Source organism: Thermobia domestica, chromosome 9, assembly GCF_964235325.1.
Source record: "Thermobia domestica chromosome 9, izTheDome1.hap1.1, whole genome shotgun sequence".
NCBI lineage: Eukaryota > Metazoa > Arthropoda > Insecta > Zygentoma > Lepismatidae > Thermobia > Thermobia domestica.
Window position 1 is genome coordinate 81172013 of NC_137462.1, and position 16047 is coordinate 81188059.

Consider the following 16047-nt stretch of genomic DNA (forward strand, 5'->3'; position numbering starts at 1 on the left):
ATCACTTTTTCAAAAAAAAAAATGTATAAAGCCAGTAAAGCAATTAACATGTAGGTCTATTTTCGAAGATAATATAGGAATTTTTCGTGCTGCTAATTATTTATTTTTAAAAAATCAGATGCTGAAACCAATCGATATAGGGCAGTTTAAGCAATTCAGTTTGTTTTATTTAAAAAGAAAACTCTCTATTTACAAATTTGATTGTTCCTATGTATTAGAGCAGTCTTCGAAAAATCAGTGCCTATTGTATTTCTAAAATATAGCTGGAGCCGCGGTGGGTCAGTGGTAGAGCGTTCACCCCTGGTGCATGGGGTCTCGGGTTCAAACCCTGCTCCCGCCAAGTGAACTTTGTGGTCGATAAACGCCGTGGGCGTGGATATTCTCGGGGTTCTCCCGTTTCCTCCCACTTTCTTCATTCCACCATTTCATTCCTTTCTCATAATCACCGTCTCCTTCAGCCTAACCGGCATAAGCGTGGGACGTAAAACTCAAAGATTTCATTTCATTTTCTAAAATATAGCTGTATTGATTTATTGGTATATATTTACCTTCAGTTTGTTTGAGAGAAAATTATTACAAGAACTAAAAAGTGTTTCTCTAGTAAATACGTTTTCATAGTTTAGCTATTTACGTTACTAAACAAATTTGTTTTTTTTTAATACATAAAATGGCGCCCGTATATATATAGGGTGTAACTTAATTAATATAACAAACGTCGTTAGGTGATTCCTGACACCGAAATAAAACAAAAACTATACAACAACCTGGGTGTAACACCCGAAAATTTGTCGGAAAAATGTATAAACCGCCATAACTCATGAACAAAACGTCGGATTGAAGTCGGGCAAAAGAATGTCCATTGTTTTTAGTCGTAGATTCGATTAGTGTACAGTGACGATGCAAGGATGACTTCCAAAGAAACTGGAGCATTCCTTTGAGTATTTTATCGAACGTTGAATGAAGAAATGATCAATCAAGTACAAGATTTAACATTAAAAAATAATAGTGCATCGTTCAAGTTAGAAGAACACTCAGAATTCGAAAGAAAGAGAGATACACATGTGTGATTCATCTATTTTGTCTCAGTACATAATGACGTCTCGGAAGAAGATTTTAAATGGAACGAAGTCTTTAACGTATCACACTTATATCTTCTAGGCTAATGGTAACGGATGATAAATGAACGGCTTCCTGTCCAAGAGTGTGTGAAAAAGGAAAAATAACTTTGATCCAGATTAGGTTTAAAACGACTGTGCATAGGACAGTCAGGCGGCATGTAAATAAATATAACATCGAAAAATGCAAAGATCATATGTGATGAACGAGTGTACAAGGAATTCTCCACATGACCCAGGGATTCAAAATATTGTGTGAATAGATATGGGGCAAAAGTAAGCTCCATTAAACGGTTTCTTCCTCGTAATATGTAATTCCGTGGAATATGGTACTTCTGTGCACAGAAGCAACAAAAGTGGGGAAACAAGGGATGTTGTACACGTTGCATAACGATACCAAGAAGTGCGCTGGAATAGTATACTTGATTTATCCGTTAGATGAATCTTCTCCCAGGAATACTTTTGATGGCGTTTTCCCCTTCCTTCGAGTTGGCAAACCTCAACTTTTCCCTGAGCTATGAAAAACTTCATTGCTATTGTGAATATACCAAAATACTATCCTAGTGTAGACCACTTACATTTTGATTTTATCATTGCCGGAGAAATTTTCTCAAAGGAAGCTCGTTGAAAGTACATTTTTAAAAAAGGATAGTCTTTTTTCGACATTCTAATGTACAGCGGTGGACACTTCTAAATGGTACACCTTAGCCGTAAATCTCCATATGGCTGTACCATTTAGAAGTGTCCACCGCTGTACATACCTTAGAGCTGTATGGAATACCTACACGGAGGAATACCTACGGAACTATCGTCCCTTGTGTGCCAATTGCGAGTGGCTTACAGAAGGCTGTCTTGAAGTTTTATTGTGGAATGGCTTCAGTTAGCATGGCTGAGTTGTAATAAGCATCTACGCAACTTGTGAGTGATATACATAGTCAGATGCTCTACTGTTACACGTGTAATTACTGTATAACAGGATGGGAAATGTTGTGTTCAACGGTAGAGGGTTGTGTCCAGGTATTTAAGGTCGTGTAAAAGTGTAGACGTTGGTGTTTAAGTAAAATTGATTGTGTTAACCTGTACACGCCTGCGCGATGGAAGATTACCCTGTCCACGAGCTGGCAGATATGCAACTCATTTATGGAGTAGCAAAGGGCAATAGCCCAGAAGTGAGGCGTTTACATCGTGACCGTCGCCCTCAAAAGAGAGTAACTTTCCTTGTATTTTTCCACGCCTCCATATTCGACTTCGAGAGAGGGGTCCCTTCGGTTTCTCGTACGTGAAATCGGAGGAAATAGCCCCATATGGACAGCTGAACTTGAAGACAGCGTACGTCGAATGATCAAAACCGTCTTGAAACTATCATGTGTATGGCGTAAAAACCCACATGCAACTCTAGTAAACGATCAGCAGCAGAAATTTGGTGTGGTGTGGTGGATAATTTTGTGGTAGGATCTTATTTATTATCGGTCTGCCTGTGTGGGAGTACGTATCTTTTATTTCTACGTAATTGTCTCCCAAAATTGATAGAACATGTGCCCTTGAACATAAGACAGCAGATGTGATTTCAGTATGATAGTACACCTGCACATTTTGACACGAATATGCAGACTTACCTAAATGAAACATTCCCAGATTGGGAGAGAAAAACGTGTTATGACAACCTCGTTCATTCTACCTCACGCTGCTTGATTTTTTATTTCGGGGATACGTATGAAACTCCGGCCACGACAGTCGAAGAACTTGTAGCTCGATGTAATATAGCTGCGGCAATCATCTACGAAATTTCAGATGTGCTTGATCACAGGCGGAAAAATTTGCTTCGCCGATGTCATCTTTGCAATGCGGTCAACGGTCGACAATATCAGACTGTGAACTGTTATTCTTCATAGCTGTCTCGTGTACACATACTGCATTGCGCAAATACTGTACAAGGTACCTCTGAGTATTTCACAGTTATCCTACCTTGTACGAAACAGAATAAATCGATAATTTGAAATTGTATTTCTTTCTTTCCTTGTGCAACACGCGCAACACCTTGAGTATCGTCGAATTTCATTCCTTCTGTACTCGTAGTTATCTTCCACGGATTTACGCATTACGGGGAGGAAATCTTTTAATCTAGCTTACTTTGGCTCAAATTATATTCACATAATTTGTGGGAATCACTGTTGTTATGTGAAGAATCCCTTATACTCTAGTTCATCGTACATGATCTTTTGCCTCTGACTGTCTTATGCACAGTCGTTATAAACCTACTCTGGATCAAAGTTATTTTTTTCTCATTTTTACACACTCTTAAGTTGAACAGGAAGCCGTTGATTGATCATCCGTTACCATTGGCATAGAAGTTATAATTATGATAAGCTAAAGACTTCGTTTCATTTAAATTCTTCTTCCGAGTCCAGGAATCACCTCCAGACGTTCATTACATTAATGAAGTTACACACTATATATATAATGATAAAAAATAATACCGATATTAGTGTCGATGAAATAGTATTTGGAGTCACTCAGACGAACAGTAACACTCCCGATGCAGTTTAAATCCATACTCAGATTCCATTGCCCTTTATGCTCAAAATGAAACTATTCTCCCCGTGCGAAGAACGGGTATTCTGTTAATAATTTATTATTAAACATCACACCATAAAATACAAAGTGTATCACGTAATGTACACGTTATACTGTTACTTGCTTAATGTATAAATGGAGGATGAAGGACTATTATTGGATCAAAAGATCCAATATATTTCAGACAATAAATTTCTTGTAGGCTTTATATCTGGAGAACAGCATATAGTGTACCCAAACCTAAACTATGACTGAACTCAGTATGATGTACTTAGTGCCTGAATAAAACGAAAGCTCGATTTAGGGGCCATTCAAAAATTCTGTTGCCCTTGATCCAAAAAATCTAATATATTTCATTCAATAAAAAAAAAAAAATCTTGTACGTCTTATATGTGAAGAACTACATATAGTGCAGCCAAACCAAAACTATCACTTAACTCAGCATGATGTGCTTATTCCGAAAGTAATACGAAACCTTGATTTAGGGACCGTCCAAACGTTTGTAGCCCCTGATCCAAAAAGTCCAATATATTTCATTCAATCAATAATTTTATTGTATGTCTTATATATGGAGAACTACATATAGTGTAACCCAACCCAAGATATCACTTAACTCAGTGTGATATGCTTATTGCGTAAAAAATATGAAAAGTCGATTTAGGGACTGTCCAAAAATTTTGTGGCCCGTTATAAAAAAAAAATCCAAAATATTTAATTAATCGAAATTTTTCTTGTACTCCTTATACCTGGAGAACTACATATCTGGAGAAAACTCGATTTAGAGACCGTTCGAATATTTTATGGTAACTGATCCAAAAATTAATATTAGCCAAGATCATAATACTTTGATCCATTTTTTAGATCATTCCTAAAATTCTTGTTTTTATCCAATCTTTCTTTTAAACAGTATCACTCTCTTTGTTCTCAATTTGAAATTTATCAAGCAATTATAAAGCATTGCTTATTATCCAATTTGTATTCGGTGTAGAGCTTCAATTTTCTCAAAGTTTCAAATAAGATAATAAAATATGATTTACTATCGGAATTCGTGTCAGGTATTATTATTACTTTTATTGGTGTTTTCCTTTCTTTCAATTGTTAAAACAAGAAACTACCTTGCACTGTCATAAAATATGTGCTCTTTTCCAATAGCATAATAAGTGCTCATATAATTTTGAACTTTAAAATTAAGGATTGAATCAGTACAAGAAGTACAATTTGGATAACGAATGACTTATAATTGATGTTTAGTGGCGTACTGAAGTAAAGGGATTAAGGACTTTGAAACCCCCCTTGAGCAAGGTATTATGCAAAATTAAGCACGTTTATCATATTAGCACGTTTATATATATAAACACTTGATATTATATAAACTTGTGTTCCTAAAGCCCCTGAACCCCCTAAACATTTGCGTAGAGTACTGATTGTGTTTCTCTTATTATTTTAACCGTTTTATGCTTTGAACGAAATTTGAAGTGCAGGAACCCTGTGAAGGTGACCACCTTTACTATAAAAATTTCTTTAATGGTTCTTAGTTTTTCTTCAAAACAATCAATAACGAACGAAAAATAAATGATTGAGTTTGATTTTAAATCGAAATTTGAAATACCACCAAAAAGTTGGCCCACCCAACCTTATTTTGTAAATGACTCTTAATAATTTTCAAAACAAACTATTTCCTCTTCAAACCAATCAATAAGAAAATAAAACATGTTATTAGCTTGAGTATTGAATCGATATTTAAAAGCAGAAAAAACAGTATGAAGTTGACCACCAAATGTATCCTGGAAATAGATATATTTTACTGGTTGTTTTGAAACAAGTGATTTTTTCTTCAAAATAAGCAAACTGCCCCGAAACAAATCACCTTCATCAACATTATTTCTTAATTATATTCTTATGTTTTTCGAATCAAATTACTTTTCTTCCAAACAAGCAACAACAAATCCATATCAAACGATTGATTTTGGTCTTGAATCGAAATTTGTAAGTAAAGGAATCAGATTGAATTTGATCACATTCTAAATTTATTTTGTAAATCTCTTTCTCTATTTTTTCGAAACAAGCGATTTGCTCTTAAAAACAACCAATAAGAAACGCTTGGCTTCGGTTTTGATTCGAGACTTTAAAGTGGAGCCAATATGAAATTCCATCACCCATTTCTCTTGAAAAGACTCTTTATGTTTTTCGAAACAGACTATTCTTTTTCAAAATAATTAGTAGCATACGCATATCAAACAATTGATTTTGATTTTCAATCAAAATTTTAAGTGGAGGAACAAGGGTAAATTTGGCCATATACCAACTTTATTTTGTAAACATCTCTTTATGTTTTAAGAAAGATACGATTTTTACTATTTTTCTTCAAAAAAGTCAATAACAAACGAAAAACAAACGATTGGCTTCCGATTTCAATTCGAAATTTGAAAGGAGGCAACTTAACATAGGTGCATTGCTTCGCTTAAAAAAAAAATCCAAACGCAAATTCTAAGCCTACAGTTTTAAAATTGCAGTTACATGTACGTACTTCAACTTAGTATACATAAAAAATTACAGCATTATAAAAATATCAGACAAATAATATTATTTATTCGGTATTGAAAACCTCGAATCAACTATTGGAGTTATTTAGCGTTTTTTTTTTAATATCACAAAATTAAAGGTGTATTTATTACGGCATGGATATATTACGCACAATATTTTTATACAATTTGTATATATATATTTTAAAAATATACCATTTAGAATTATTTATCCTTACAATTTTTTATATCCACAAATTCAAGGTGAGGGATATGCGATATTGATATTTTCAGAAAGTGTTGACCACCCTACAGAATGTCGATCCTGTGCCGTGTCGATCCTGTGCCGTGTCGATCCTATGCCGTGTCGATCCTGTGCCGTGTCGATCCTGTGCCGTGTCGATCCTATGCCGTGTCGGCCCTGTGCCGTTTCGGTCCTATGCCGTGTCGATCCTACGCCGTTTCGATCGTATGACGGTTCTCTCCTATATATCCTTGAGAAAATAATTGTTACTTAATATTGCGTAATTATAAAATAATGCATTTTTTATTATTTCGATCGTATGAAAGTTCTGCTGTCGATCCTATGCCGTGTCGATCCTGTGCCGTTTCGGTTCTGTGCCGTGTCGATCCTATGCCGTGTCGATCCTACGCCGTGTCGATCCTATGCCGTGTCGATCCTACGCCGTGTCGATCCTATGCCGTGTCGATCCTACGCCGTGTCGGTCCTGTGCATGTAACCCGCCACGTGGGCCTTAGCGTTGTCCTGTAACAGGAGGATCTCTTTGCGGTTCAGAAGTGCTGGCTCCAGAATTTTGAGTTTTTCTTGAACACGGCTCACCTGCTGACAGTACATAGTTGCATTGATGCTATGACCAGCTGGTAGCAGTTCCCGATGCACGATGCCACGAGCAGTCCACTGAACACATAGCAGGACCTTCTTCTGGTGCAGTGCTAGTTTCGGCTGTTTTGGAACCGGTTCATGGAATGCTAATCAATGATGACGGCGCTATGGAGCTTCGTACAAAACCCACTTCTCATCACATGTCAACATGCTGTCCAGAAATTGCTCCTTCCTCAGACGAGACAGCGAAGAAACACAAGTGTCTGCTCCCGTTGCTTTCGGCCCGGAGTCAAATCATGTGGGACCCATCAATCCAACTTGTAGTGCTTTCCAAGTTGATATAGGTGCTGCCGAATGGTTTCTCCACTCACATTGAATTGCAGTCCCAGTTCCTCACATGTCTGGCCACTATTCTCCTCAATTGCTGCTTGAAGATGTTCATTTTGTACATATATGATGGTCTTCCGGCACATGGTGCGTCTTCGAATGCTTTGTTACCGTCTTTAAACTTTTAAGCCACCGCTGCACTGTCCGCGTAGTAACGACCCCCTTACCAAAAGCCTAGCATATCCTCTGCCCCGTTGCAGCGGCGTTTGAAATCGTACAGCATACACACGCTTATGACTCTCTGTGAAGGTCCCATGTTCACTCTGTCCTTACGCGAACTGCCACAACCCGGTAGTATGTTGGATATACTCACACCAACAACTGACTTTCGCCTTATCTTCATTCGCATTCAACTCACAGTATGAGGACCAATGGAAAACAGACCTCTACAAAAGCGACAGAACTTTCTTGGTTACAATTATTTGTGTTTTTCATTAGAGGTTTCAGAAATGGAGTTAAAAAAATAATTTTCCAATTTCGGGGGGTCTGGACCTTCAGGACCCACCCTCTGGGGACGTCCCTGCCTACAAATCTGTATTGACAATGATGCTAATAAGATGGAAAAATTTTGTAGTCTCCCATGGTGCGAAGGTTTTAGACGATTCTACGTATCAATTCTTTGTTCTTAAAAGAATTTATGTTTGAATGATAATTTATCATAAACTCTATCACAGAAAGTTCTTTCAATAATCTTTATTGGAAATATGTTAATTAATGTTGATTAAACAATGGAAGCTTAATTCATTTTCCCTTCTAATTCCAACCATATTTCAAACACTAGACATAACTGGCTTAAAAATTCTTAATTCTAAACAAGTGCGGGAAAAACGGAACGAATGCAATAAACATTGCTTTACATAAATAATAATATTCCTGAATGCACATAGATTAAATTCAAATAAAGTACCTAAAACGTAAATTATGAATAGATTAATTTATTCTTATGACATCAAAGCAATAAATAAATAAATAAATAAAACAATAATTCTAAGCAGCATGCTCACTTCAAATCTGTATTAAGATAGGCACTAATACAAAGAAATTAGTGGATTATTTATTTCAAATTTTAAAATGCAATGTCAGTATGTTTAAAATAGTTTTTAAAATTGCATTTTAGAAGAACCAGAGTATTGTTGGGAGACCTGAATTGTCCATTCAGTTATTTATTTCTTTAAAACATGGCTCGACTATTGAGTCGACCGAAGTGGGATTTAAATTATTATAAAAGTCGAATATAGTAAATACTACTCTGACGCATGTTATGAACAGATTACTAAGTATACTTCCCAATACAAATACAAAGGTTTCGATATTTCACTACACCCACTGTTACACTAACAGTATAGTGGTTTTCAAAACTAAACCAAGTTTTCTTATCAGCAGTAAAACTGTCATATGGTTATTAGCGGCCACGTGCGGTTTGTCAACCAGTTGGATGTTGCCGGTATAACAAAAGCTTAGCCGCTCTCCCTGTCGCCAGGGTAAACAATGAAGTCTCGAACTATTATTTCTGAGTGTTGCAAACCAATAAGCAGATACATAAAACCAGAATAACTATTTAAAATAGGGATAAAATACGTACAGGTCATTCAACAAGTAATTTTCTCTCCTATTATTATTATTATTATTATTATTATTATTATTATTATTATTATTATTATTATTATTATTATTATTAATAATAATAATAATAATAATAATTTCATAGTTTTTACGTCCGAGCCATTTCGGGCTACTGTGCATTTGCGGTAATGCTCGGAAAACAGAATAGAAACTGGACCACACGTTGGACCGATATTGTATTTTTTTTACCCGTATGAATTGGGTTTACCCTATTGAACAGTATGAATACGGATGACCTGATAATCCCGTTTTTATGAAAAAAGCTTAGTCTGTCATTGTTGTAAATGATGTGTTGTTTCACTTTATTATCATAACACAAATTGTTCTAATTATCATGTACGAACTCATAACAAGTCTATCGGTTCAAACGGTCCAAACAGGCCAAACACGGGTCAAACGGGTTTATCAGGTCTAAGGATCGAGTAAACCAAACGCAATGGGTATCGGGCGGGTACAGTTTACCCGAAAAGTTCAAGCACTAATTATAGGTTAAAGTCAATACTTAAGAGCTCTAATTGTTTGCATTCACTTTCTTTCTTTCTTTCTTTCTTTCTTTCTTTCTTTCTTTTTTTCTTTTCTTTTCTTTTCTTTTTTTTTTTTTAGTTAGCCGACCAACGAACTTGCGGATACATAAATATAAATGCTCAAATCTGAATTATTGCATTATATTATTGCAATGAGCATCAACGTGATTTACTATTAGAAGTTAACGTGATGCACTAATGTTAGTCTTTTATAAATGTTATTATTATTAGTATTATTATTATTATTATTATTATTATTATTATTATTATTATTATTATTATTATTATCATTTGTTTATGCCCTTCATGCAACTTAGAATCAATCTCACATAAAGCACTATATCAGACCTGATTGAACATTATTTTGAAAATTCTCACATAAATAGATAAAATAAACAATTGGAACTTCAAGAGTTCAAAACATGTCCTCGTTTTCGTTTTCCTCAGTTTCTGAGAACGATTGATCTATCTCGATGACATCATGATCTTTGTCTCCATTGCAAGACACGATAACTTTGTTCAATGTCCTGGGAAAACATTATTATTATTATTATTATTATTATTATTATTATTATTATTATTATTATTATTATTATTATTATTATTATTATTATTCGACAGGCTATCTGTCTATAATGACAATTTAAAACTTTCTTTTAAAAAAAGGAAATGATTAAAAAGCATTCTATTAAGTACCTAAATCCTCATATGTATTAATGTATGCAGATTAATATCTGAGTAATAAAGCTATCATAATTAATTTCCTGTGTTTAGTATCCTAATTTGTAGTTTGTCCAGTTTTTATATACGTGACGAATCACATTAGAAAGAAACTTATCAATTATATATTGACCTGTATAACTATATCTTAAAGTTAGAATTCGGGTTCGATTCCCGGCGGGAGCTCATGTGGTTCGATTCCACGTTAATCAGTAGGTCCACGTCTCATATAGCCTCGCTAAACTGAAATTCAACTCAATTTAAAGTTAGAAATAATATACTTACAAGCAGAACAGATAAACAGGTAGAATCTTTATTAAGCCTATTACTAATATTATATATTATTATTAGCAATAATAATAATGATAACTAAATTCCAAGCGCAACAGCCTTTAGAAGGCCTTGACTTACGGCACTCATTTCTGTGGGGTAATGTGTTTAGAGGTCTGCACGGGCTCAGGCTACTATGATAATCGTAAATGGGGTTAGCCATACTGAGAGCTTTATACAGTTCTACCTGAGTTGGAGCGGCAACGCCGGAATCTAGTTACAATGAAGGATTTATGGTAGGGACAAGTAAACCCTTAGATCTTGACCTTCGAGGAAAAAATTGGTTATGTTTTGTCGCGAGCTCATAATTATTGTATGACATGAAGTGAATCAATAGGAGGCAAGTATAAAGTTAATCATTTAAAAATTAAACAAATTTAACTAAGGCACCGGAGGGATTCGAACCCTCGATCTCCTGTTTACTAGACAGGCGCTTTAACCAACTAAGCCACGGCGCCCCATTCTAAACCCAATGTGCATAAATATTTAGTGGACTAATACTATAGTAAATAGTTTCTACTTACTGGCCTTCTATTGTATAACATTGGCCCATCCCAATTATGTTACGAGCCACTGAATTCAGGTAGTCTATTTATTTTAGATACGATTTTGAAAACCTAATCATCTTATTAACAATACGAGGGAATGCTGAAAAGTTCCTGGCACTGCTCAAAAAGACTAGAGCTAGAGGGATGAAACTACACAGTTATTCAACATGTTTCCCCCTCTCGTCCAATGAGATTGGTAGACTTGGTACAGTGATGTAGCTGCTTTTGTCACCTTTGCAAAAAAAAAAAAAAAAAAAAAAAATCCTTGAGCCTATGGCAAAAGAGGTATTTCGTCAAAGTTTGGGAACAAATGATAAGTCAGAGAGGTCAGGTCAGGTCAGGTGAATAGAGGGATGGTGGACCAATTGGAATCTGAGTGTGTTCAATTTGGCAGTTACAACGTGGGTGTTGGAGTTGAGCAATTGCCATGTAAAATGAAAATCCCTTCAGACAACTTTCTGCAGCATTTCGTGTTTGGGTATAGTGACTGCTCCTTTTTCTCATGACCATAAATATGAAGCCAGCTTTCATCTCATCAGCAGTCAATAATCGGTCAAAACAATTCCGAGAACTATAACCTCAAAACTGGTCAAAACTGGCTTGAATGTTTCATCTCATTTCTTCTCATTTCTATTGAGATATTTCGGCACCTCTTTGAAACCTTGCGCTTGTCCAGTATTGCGGGTTGAGTCAAAAGTTCTTGATTTCGAATTTCATTTAAGCAAGTTGCGGAAAAGCTGCCATTTGGTCAGAGCAGTTTGAATATAAAGTTGCAGATTTTTTTGGTGAATTCCTTATCCCGTCTCAAAAAAGTTAGTTTTCAGCACCCGAAAGTAGGCAACAAGCACATCACGATTAGCAAGTTTATTTTTATTTTTATTTTTTTTTTTATTTTTATGTATTTTTGGTTAAGCACCCAAAAGAAATTCGTTTTAAGATAGAACACATTGTTATCATGTATTTAACGTTAAAAAATGTACCAAAGAGTAAAACTTGCTTAAACCTCCACCATCACTGCTTCAAGCCTGAAAAAATACAGTTACACTAATCACAAGAAACCTACATTTGCACCGTTACCTATAAGATACTAAGTTTTTCTATGAATCTACTCTCAAGGTTTTATGTGGATGAAGCGTAGAAACAAGAACTTTTCAGCACCTCCTCGTACATTCGCACATTTCAATTTCAAATGACGCGGGACGATAGGAAAGAAGAAATTACGATTTTAAAAAATCGAATTCAAGATTTCAGCGGATTTGCAGGTTTCATGGACCCTACATGCAGAAAAACGGATTTTTAAATGTCCATCCGTCTTCGTCCAGATGTAAAGATGATTATTCACCTAAGGACTATATATACTATTTAACGTATCGAGACTAAATTTAAAACTTACTTTTGTTGGTAAGGTTCACTACGTGCGTTTTGGAAATTTTCTTCCTACCCCCAAAATAGATAGTTTACTGAAGATTGAAAATCAAAATTTGCTATTTTCTTGTATGTGGCTTTTAACGATATTATCCACATTTCATAAATCAATGTTCCACTAATAAATCTTAACATGGCGTAAGTCTTTTACTAGGAAACATGTAGAAAGGGTATTTATTTTTAGGGTGCTTTTCCTGGACAATTTTCTCAAAAACGATTCAGACGATTTTGTCCATAATTCATAAATAAATGTTCCATTACTAACCTGACAATATGACATAACCCACGGTCCTGAAACAAATTCAAAAGGAATACTTTATACTCAGGGGTGAGTCTATTCGGACGATTTTCTCAAAAACAACTCAGACGATTTTGTTCATATTTAGAACATAAGTATCATAAATATTCCAAATATAGGCTAGTCAGTTGTCATTGAAAGTCCACAAACGATAGTTTACTTTTGGGGCTGAGTTTGCTTCGAATGAAGTTTCCGAAAACATAATTATGTTCGTATTTCATAAATAAATGCTGCAACATAATTTTTATGCTTTTTTACATGACAGTGGAGTCCATATTCGAAAGCACCCGGTTTATTCTTCATATTTATCTCCGTGTGACTATACATTTTCCCCAAAACTCAAGAGAAAGTTTCAAGGATGTGTCGCTTTAAACAAATCAAGAGGTTATCACAGCATATAGTAATGAAATTTATATTTAAAAAATAAAAAATAAAAATATTTGACTCATGACTTTTAAGAATGCAGAAGTATATTGATGTTTGTAGATTATTTTAAGAAGTTGTAAAAGGTTTTATGTAAGCAAATTGATTTTTCAAATAGTGTCTAACAACTTTCGACATGCCCCTCGTAGTTTGTGTTATTCATTTCTTATGTAAAGCTCTCTCCAACAATTTATCAGTTGACTGATAACTAAGCACTTGACAATGCTTATTACTAAACTAGTACGGTACATTATTTATTACGGAATAGTTTATTTAAGATCTTAAAGGAAACTGTATAGAACATTCTTCGGTAACGTGCATCGGAAATATCCAACGTTTAATTACGAAAAGATAAAATTTTGATCTTTTAAAAATTAATTAATTAGTGATCTTGTTTTCATTTCACTCTAACTGCATTTCTTCACACATATATCCCTTCCTGAGATCCTAATTGGAAAGATATTTTAAACTCCAAAACACTTTACGCTGCAAAGAACTATTCTGTCCTCGTTTCTCATCAGGAGAACTGGCTTACAGTTCATTCCGTAGTAAAGAGATTATCACGTGTGCCTCACACGGACAAGGTTCCCGGTTCAATCCAAGGCGGAAACAGACAAATTTCTAAAAATTTATAAACTTTTACTGTTCATGTAGTAATTACAAAATAAATAACTGAGATATAGGCTAGCATTTTCGCCTCAAAATATACCTATTTTAAATTAACAAAAAAAAAATGTATTTTCTTGGATTCTAGTCTTCTCTAGGATTACTCCTTCCATCATTATACTACTCCAGTGTTGAACAACCTGGTGTAAAAGGAAAGGTTTGATAAGGATTAATTAGCCTGTTAATTTATTTAATAGTGTTTTCTAGTTACTATTTGGCTCACTTTCAACATTTTTAATACTCATCATTGTCTTTAAGTTACTGACTATAATTCAAAAATGTTATTAGACTTAACGAAGAGTCTTAAGAAACGTTAATGAAGTGTTCAGCTCTGAAGTATAGCCATGAACGGAGTAATTTTAGGAGAGTGTAGAGACTAAAACGCACTAAGCTACTACATTACTGTCTTAATACATGAAAGCTACGGAAGTTACAAAATTAAAAGTACTACCTCTGTTTCCGCCCGGGATCGAACCGGGGACCTTGCGCGTGTGAGGCGCACGTGATAACCACTACACTACGGAAACATCTATACCGTACGGCTTTTAACGATAGGTTGCCTATATTCTTTTTATCTTCAAGTCAGTTCTACATGCATCAAAAAAAAAAAATATTTGACTCATAATAATCAGTGTTATATTTGTAAGATAATAAGTTGCTCAGTCATCATCCTTACTTGTGTTAGTAAGACACATTTATAATAGAAAGAGCAATGATTATATTAAAGATAATTCACTTCGAAACACTATTATATCACCCGAATGTCAGATCACGAGTAGATAAATGTTCCGCTTTCCATTCATACGCTGACATTAGTGCAATATTCACACTTTACGTAAATATTAACTGTCATAGGAGGAAATAAAATACTTGTTGCTACTTGTTACGAACAAGTTTTAAACCAGAACATTATTCAAAAACATGTATCGGAAATATACGCCGTTCAATTATGAATATATATATATATATATATATATATATATTAGGGATGGCCATTTCCGGAAAAAGAGTTTTCCGGTTTCCGGAAATCACATTTTCCGTTTCCAGAAAGTTATACGATTTTCATCTGTTGTCTTTGTGGCTATTAGAGTGCGTTTGTCTTATCTTGGCACACTCCCGCCAGTGTACTTGGTTGGCTTTTAAAGTATTTTCTGCTAGCACTCACGTGAACGTTTTAATCCAATAGATGTCTTATTGGTTCCCTCGTGAAGGTGACGTTAGTTGTCAGCTAACCAATCAAATGAGGTCATTGATGTTTGTCGGGTAATTGAATTGCTTAGTTTGCCACACGCGAACAAGTGTGTTACACTGATTTGTGAGTAGTGTGGCGTTTTGTTGTATTTCCTAGCGTATTGTGACTCGCAACTTAACCGTGGCTTGGCAACAACGCGTTGCAGACAGATCCATCCTTTATGCGGAAAGCGTGCCAAGATAAAACAAACGTACTCTAGTCACGGAGCGCTGAATAGCGCCTGACAATCATATGTTTTCTGCACACGAGCGCTTCAAGACGGACAACTATGTCGGTCACTATGGCAACACGCTGTTCCGTCGTGAAGCGGTTCATTCCTATCTATACAGAAAACAGATAACGATCAGGTGCTATTCGACGTTCTGTAACTACTAACCACAAAGACAATAGATGAAAATCGAGTAACGTTCAGTGTTGCCAACTTACTAGAACAGAAATGGCGGGTATTTTAAGAGTTACGTTCTTTATGGACATCCTTTAGTGTAAGTTATGAATTTGTAAAGCTATAAGATTCTATGAAATAGTTCTATAAAATAGAATATTCTATAAAATGTTACCGCTGGAGACATTGAATAGTAAATCTGTCTCAAAATTGATTTTAATGAATTACTAATTGCTTCATGAGTTTTAACTTCAAACATTTCGCGACATATCTTATGAAACTGCGCGACACGTTGGTGAAGAACGACTGCTCTAACTATCACACATAAGGGAGGGACAGTAAATTACAGGCTTCAAAGAAATGAAAAAAAGCAAGACGACAAAGCAGGATGATCAGTTGCCACTGTGGTTGAAA

General features: G+C 35.2%; 2 non-coding genes across 2 annotated transcripts; both read right to left on the reverse strand.

The window, feature by feature from the left end:
- Positions 1 to 11023: 11023 nt before the first annotated feature.
- Positions 11024 to 11097, reverse strand: TRNAT-AGU (transfer RNA threonine (anticodon AGU)). The gene has a single exon. It is a non-coding gene; the product is annotated as a tRNA-Thr (tRNA).
- A 3356-nt stretch (positions 11098 to 14453) lies between these two features.
- TRNAV-CAC (transfer RNA valine (anticodon CAC)) lies at positions 14454 to 14526 on the reverse strand. Its single transcript has one exon. It is a non-coding gene; the product is annotated as a tRNA-Val (tRNA).
- Positions 14527 to 16047: the final 1521 nt, after the last annotated feature.